The 6,534-nt window shown below is 35.6% G+C and overlaps 1 protein-coding gene and 1 pseudogene across 1 annotated transcript in view; one reads left to right on the top strand and one right to left on the bottom strand.

Moving 5' to 3' along the window:
• KCTD8 (potassium channel tetramerization domain containing 8) overlaps positions 1–6,534 on the top strand; it is a 230,010-nt gene that overhangs the window by 79,304 nt on the left and 144,172 nt on the right. The gene's annotated exons all lie outside the window — the stretch shown is intronic.
• On the bottom strand, positions 5,471–5,586 carry LOC112471587 (annotated as a pseudogene).

Here is a 6,534-nt window from a genome sequence, read left to right as displayed (position 1 = left end):
TGGCAGAAGTGCAGTTTCTGGAAGGTGCCAATACGCTTCTGGTCTCAGTTATAGAAAGACGTGGAAGTGTGGTATTCTCTGTTAGAGAAGCAACAGGTTGCCATATATGCAGCCTTTCTGCATATATGCAGCCAGTGATGGCCAGTAAGGCCATCACTGGCCCTAATTCCATAACTGTGCAGTCCACATACCCCGTGGAGGAGTGGCTGTGGTCTTGGGTGAAGACTTCCCATATGGGAATTGCACAGACCCTTACTGACCAAGTTGGGGATGTACCTGGAGCAGCAGGCCCAGTTCTTTGTGAGCCCCCTGTCAGGTCATCTGCACTCCCTATTAGGACCAGTGCAGTTTTAAGCAAGGCTCCTGGTGGAGCCTGCTGAGATGGGAGTCATACTGAGTCCCTATGCAGAGGGTCGGGTTCCCATCCTTGAAGATGCCTAGTATACAGACGACTCGACCATGGAACAGATAGTGAAATGATGGGAGCTATCATTGACCTGGGCACAAGTATAAGTTGCTGTGTCTCTATGCCCCTGGTGTGCTGAGCAGCACCCAGAGAGATGGTGAGTAAAAAGTACCCCAGGGAGGTGCTCCACAGGGCTAAGCCACTCCAGGAATGGCAAGTGGATTGTGGGCCCAAGGTAGCACCTTCTGGGCCAGATCCCGCGTCACGACCCTGCAGGGATGGAGTGTGGGTTCCAGGCCTGGCTGGTCCCAGGTCTAGCTGTGATCCAGGCTTACAACTAGGAATAAGACCCTGGGTTTAGAATATTACATTAGTGTAGTAGGGTGCTTGCGCCTAACATGTAAACATAATCCAGTTTATTAGATCACGCATGTGTGGCTGAATGCCAGAATTGTACTCTGATATATGTGGAGCCCATGCAGTCTCCTAAGGAGCAGAAGCAGGGGAAGGGGCAGGAGCAGAAGTATGTTCCCCACAGAAGCGTGTTCTCCGCATTCGAAGCACACTTCCTGCAATAAATTTGATGCCTGCCCTTTCATTTTCATGTCAGCCCCTCATGCATTCTTTCAGCTGGACGTCTCGCGAAAACCTTCCCTTCTCGATCAGCCCGGCGCTGACACCTATTATTTAACCAGCCTGCTATTTTGATGTCTTTAGGTTACTTTACATCTTTCCTGATTTTGAAATTATGCTAGAATGAATAATATATGCAAAATTTTGAACTCACTTCTAATTATTCTGATAAGATATATTTCTAGCTATATAATTATTGAATTTAAGGGTATGACTTTGGATACATTTTGCACATATTTGTATCTGAAGATTTGAAACATTTTATAATATCAAATATACGAGAGCACCCAATTTAAATGATTGATATTTTTTAACTATACATTTTCAACTCATCATGTGCTTTCAATTATAGTAAAAGTAGATTTGAGTTCAGAAAATAACCCCATCAGCTCTGTATGAGAAAGCAAGATTAAGAGAAGTGGTAAGACACTGATGGATACCCAGGACCTTATTGTAAAAAGAGAATATTTCTTTGTGTAAACTCTGTAGAGAACCCAATCTTGATATCTAAAATGCAGAGGCAGAATCGGAGTGTCAGGAGATATTTGTTCTCATCCAACTTGTATTTTCTGCATCATTCTGAAATATCTGAATAATTTTTAACCCAGAAAATGTGTTGAGAATTCCAGGAAAATTCCAGCCAGTAGGTAAGATGTGTTTATTTAAAAAACAAACAAACAACAACAACAACAAACCTGCAAATACTCAGAAAAGAAATGCCATTGAAAGCAATTGTGCTCATCCCTTATAATCTCTTATCCTTTTAAATAATAATAATTAATAATAATAATAATAATGGTTACCAAGTAAGTTCAGCAAAACTCAAAAGACTTTACATGTTTAAGTGCTCTACAATTTCCATCTCCTGCACATAAAGTGTGTAAATCCTGCTAGCAGGTTAGAAGTTTGTTCTCTCTTAAACTTTATCTTATCTGGCTTTAAACTATGGAGCATATATTGAACTAGCTCATTATGCTCAGCTCTCCTAGATAGAAGGCAAAAATCTTTTTTGAGAAAATGACCTAATTAGAAGTACAGGTACCATTAAAGAAGCTTAAATAATCTCTCCCCAATCAATTACTGAAGATTATGCTATGGTGCTAAGGGAATACTTCTCCCTCTTTAATGTATTTCTTTCCCAGTGTAGAGTCCTTTTATGTCAGGTAAGTGCTCTAGCATTTCCCCTAAACAATAAGGAATTATTTTTATTCTATGACTTCCTTACACTGGTGTATATTCAGCTACTATGTGAGTAGAATCGCAGGTATTAGAAAACCGGGATGGCCAGTTTAAATATAATTTTGCAAAAAAGGACAGACGGAGCTGAGCATTGTCTACACAGATGACTCACTGAAGCCCAGTCAAGTGAAAAATCAAGTTAGAAACATCCCAGTCCAGATACTAAAATGTGACAGAAGGTAAGATTTCTAGAAAGTATGCTTTCTTAACTTTAATATTTTCTTAAAATATCATCATTGCCTTTCATATTTAATTATAACTCTGGGTTATGTTGCTTTCTCTGAAGCAAGTGATTTTGACAATACTGAGGGATAAAGATGAGTCCAGCAGGGTTTATGATTTGTTGTCTCTGGACTTACCGCTTTACTTTAGTTTACATAACAGCTTTTCCTCTCATAAAACCTGTTCCCAGTCTTGGTGCCAAAATCCATATTTGTCTTTCTACTACTGACTGATGCCAAAGTTAACGGATCTAAAATGTAGATCATTCTATCTGTATTTATAGGAGTTTTTCATATACCAAATGTGAACCTTTACTTAATCTTACAGAAAAATAATTTTGTGATTGTTAGCTTAGTGTTGCTGAGTTTCAGCCATCATTGGCTGAATTCCAGAATATGGCTCATGCAGAATCCAATTTGCCTTTTAGAAAGATATAAACCAGACACTGATGAAACTGTTCAAGAAGCTGTATGTGATGTCTGTGAAATCCTGATTTTATCCTTTATCTCGAAGACTAGGCATGAGGATTTCAGCTCAATGCCATCTTGATAAAGCAACCAAAAGATTTTCTGAAAAAAATTTTTTTTTTTCCTACTCTTGCCAGTTCATGGTTTTTGTTTGTTTTGTTTTGTTTTGTTTTGTTTTTGATTCTTATCATAGTTTAAGGCAGTAACCTACAATGATAACTTTAAAGATTGAATAAAACCATGAAGATCTTTGGGTGAGTGATGATTTTTTTTGGTGTCATTTGCTGTATTTTATACATCTAATAGTTCAAAAAATATTTAAAAGATCATCTGCCAATATTGTCAAACTTATAGTCAGTGAAAAAGAAACACAACCATCATTTTTTTCTGTATCCACCTCTGAGATTTTCAGTAATGCCAATTTAGTTAATTGAATAGATGATGGCATTAATTCTAATTTTGAGTATGCTAAAGTCTCCCTTCTCCAAAAGTTGAATATTGAGTGAAAATACCTTGCACTCTTATTTTACTGGTATTTAAAATTATTTTTATAAGATCAGTGATAGTCTGTTCAGAACAATTCCTTGTTGTAAACTTAATGTACAGTGTAAACATTACAGTCTGATCTGCTAAACTAGATTTAGTAATAGAAGATGAACCTCTAAGAATTCTGTTAACTTTAAGATTGATTGATTGATTAAATGAATGATTTACTGAATTCCTTCTGGGTATCAGGATGCTTGCCACTATTGCAAAAGTAAGCAAAAATAGACATGTTCCCTATACCCTTGGAGCTTACTGTGAAGTAAGAGAGACAGATATTAATCAAATTTATCATAAATTTCAGCTTTGGTAAGAGCAACAATAAAAGAGATACATAATACAATGTGATTGCATAATAGGGATTTCACCGAGTCAGGGAGGTCAAGGAGGGCTTTGCTGAGGACTTGATGCTTGAATTGACATGCGGAATAGAAGAACAAGTTAAGTAGGAGAAGAGGAAATAAAGGAGCCACCAGTCCAAAGAGCCTGTGGCAGAAGGGAGCCCAGCAAGTCTGAGAGACTGAAGAAAGAGAGGGATAGCTGGAGTGTAGGAAAGAATTGGCTCACTGTGAGGATGGAGGTAGTAGGTAACGGTTACTCAGGAAGGGTCTTAAAGTATTTTATCTTTACCTTAAGAGGAATGGAAACTCATTAAAGTGTTTTTAAGTAGGTGATTTAGGGAGCTGGGTAGAATACATATAACATGATAAAATTCTTATTCTAAAAAAGATCATTCAGGCTGGAAAGAATTGGAGGGAGGGAAGTGTATAGATATCATATGGTTAGGGCTTTCTAGAACTATATAAATGATAGAACAGTAGTAAGAGGAAGACCGGGTTGCTCCCCAAAATTGGTAATGATTGTAATTCTGAATCCTGTTATTGTGAATTGTGGATACAACATTTATTTTGATGATATTATTAATTGATAAGGTAGGCTAATCCCTGTGGCCTTAAAGTCTTCATAAATAAGCTCTCCGGTTTGTTTTTGTTTGTTTGTTTCCTTGCCTACTTCTTTTATTTTTTTCTAGGCCCACCTTCTTAAGAAGTATGATATAAAAATAAAAGCTAAGAATTCTCTCCTAGGCCCTTCTCCTTGGACACAAACATCCACAATGAGACACACATAAGTGTATACATGCAGACAGCTTATATATATTTTTATATAAATCATGAAAGAAGTATAATTTTACAATCTATTTTTTATAGCCTTTGTTTTAAAGTCTGTTTTGTCTGGGATAAGTATTGCTAACCCAGCTCTTTTGTTTATTTGTTTCCATTTTCATGAAATATCTTTTTCCATCCCTTTACTCTCAGCCTGTGTTTGTCTTTCGATCTGAAGTGAGTCTATTATAGACAGCATATGTAAGGGTCTTGTTTTCTGCAATCTACTTTTCAGACTCAATTTGTAAGCAAGATATTTCCTTGCCAATGAGACACATAGCAGCTTTACTTTGATGGCTGCATAGTAACCTATCATAAGGAGTGACCAGAATTTATTTACTAATTTCCCTTTTGATGGACATGTGTGTTATTGCCAATTGTCCCTATTATACAAAACTGGAATGAATATCCTTGTACACAAATCTTTTATCTTTATCTGAATATCTCATTAGAATAGATTTTAGATGAAATTATTGGGTCACTTGTATACACGTTTAAAATTTCAATATATTTATGAATACTCTGCTCTTGAAAATTTTAAAACAATTTAATATTTATCAATTTTGGAGATAATGTTTATTTTCTACATCTTTCTGAAGAATGGATAGATTCATTTTATTCAGATTATTATTATTATTATTTATTTTTTATTTTTTGCCTTTTCGATAGATTATGGATGATATTTTTTACTGGTTTCATTTGCTTTTTTTTTTTTTTTTTTAATTTTTAGGCAAGGCAACCCTTGGTTGACCTCACAGATTGCAAAGACCTTGTCAGCTTGCAATCCCTTTTTTTTAGGCCTACAGCACCTGATGTTCCTAGGTGTTCTCCCATCCAAGTACTAACCAGGTCAAACCCTGCTTAGCTTCCAAGATCAGATGGGATCGGACTTGTTCAGGGTAGCATTGTAGACTGTTTTTTGTTTGTTTTTTTTTTTTTTAACTAAGGTCATTGTTTTCAACAGCTCTGTATCAGATTTTGGTGTATTCATTTTTAGAGAATTCATTTGAAATCATTAAATATTCTTAAAATATTTTAGTGCTTAATATAACATATCTTTGTAGATTTTGGAGTCACCTTTTTTATTCAGGAATAGTATAAATTTTTTGGTGGCATTAGATGTAATTAACATTAAAAGGACACATTTTCCTTGATGCTGTTATGCAAAGCCCTGTTTTTCTCAAGACTAAGTGGTTCATAGATGTTTCTTTATAATCTTTTAAAAATTAATAGACTTTACTTTTTAGAAAGTTAATAGGTTTACAGAACAATTATGCAGAAAATACAGAGCTCTCATATGCCCATTATTCTCCCTGAAGTTTTTCCTGTTATTAATAATAACTTTCATTTGAGGCACATTTGTTATAATTGATAAATCAGTACTGATACATTATTAACTATGATTCGTGGTTTACATTAGGGTTTATTCTTTGTGTTGTAGGTTCTATGGGGTTTTGGAAAATATATAATGGCATGTATCTACCAAAACAGTTTCATACAAAATAGTTTTGCTGTCCTAAAAATCCCCTGTGCTCTACTTGTTCATCTCTCTTCCCTTCCCTCACTCTTTACCTGAATCTCTAGAAGCCATTGACAATTTTACTGTCTTTATTGTTTTGCCTTTTCCAGAATGTCATATAACTCGAATCATATAGTATGTAGCCTTTTCAGATTGGCTTCTTTCACTTAGCAATATGTATTTAAGGTTCCTCCATGTACTTTTGTGGCTTGATAGCTTACTTTTTCTTATTGTGGAATAATATCCCAAACCAGAGATTGTTTATCCATTCACCTGTTAAACAACATCTTGGTTGCTTCTATATTTTTGGAAAATATGAACAAAGTTACTGTAAATACTTAT

The sequence above is a fragment of the Pteropus alecto genome, unplaced genomic scaffold, assembly GCF_000325575.1.
Source record: "Pteropus alecto unplaced genomic scaffold, ASM32557v1 scaffold57, whole genome shotgun sequence".
In the NCBI taxonomy this organism is placed as follows: domain Eukaryota; kingdom Metazoa; phylum Chordata; class Mammalia; order Chiroptera; family Pteropodidae; genus Pteropus; species Pteropus alecto.
The sequence above is the reverse complement of the archived record's forward strand: the minus strand, read 5'-3'. Positions and strand labels throughout refer to the sequence as shown.